This window comes from Buceros rhinoceros, unplaced genomic scaffold (assembly GCF_000710305.1).
Source record: "Buceros rhinoceros silvestris isolate BGI_N320 unplaced genomic scaffold, ASM71030v1 scaffold40890, whole genome shotgun sequence".
Classification (NCBI taxonomy): Eukaryota; Metazoa; Chordata; class Aves; order Bucerotiformes; family Bucerotidae; genus Buceros; species Buceros rhinoceros.
In genome coordinates, this window is record NW_010392069.1 from 1 (window position 1) to 319 (window position 319).

Consider the following 319-nt stretch of genomic DNA (forward strand, 5'->3'; position numbering starts at 1 on the left):
TGAGGGAGGGCTAATTTGCAGCAAAGGAAAGGGATGGGACCAAGGTTTGGGTGGCCCAAAGTCTGAAGGCCAGTGTAAGGTGACATCTGTAGAAGGACATCTGGCTGGATGACTCCCAAAGATATGCCAGCTCGAGCAAGATGGCACTTTGTTCTCCATGACCAAGAGAGCTGCCTAAGCTCCCCTGGAACAGGCTGAGGGGTTGTAGAAGTTCTCCCGCTCCCTGCGAAGCCAGCTCAAGAGCAAGCCCCAGCTCCCCCCAGGTCTGTTTTCTGTGAACCCAGCCACCTGAACTTGCTCTGACAACCACCGCATCCAG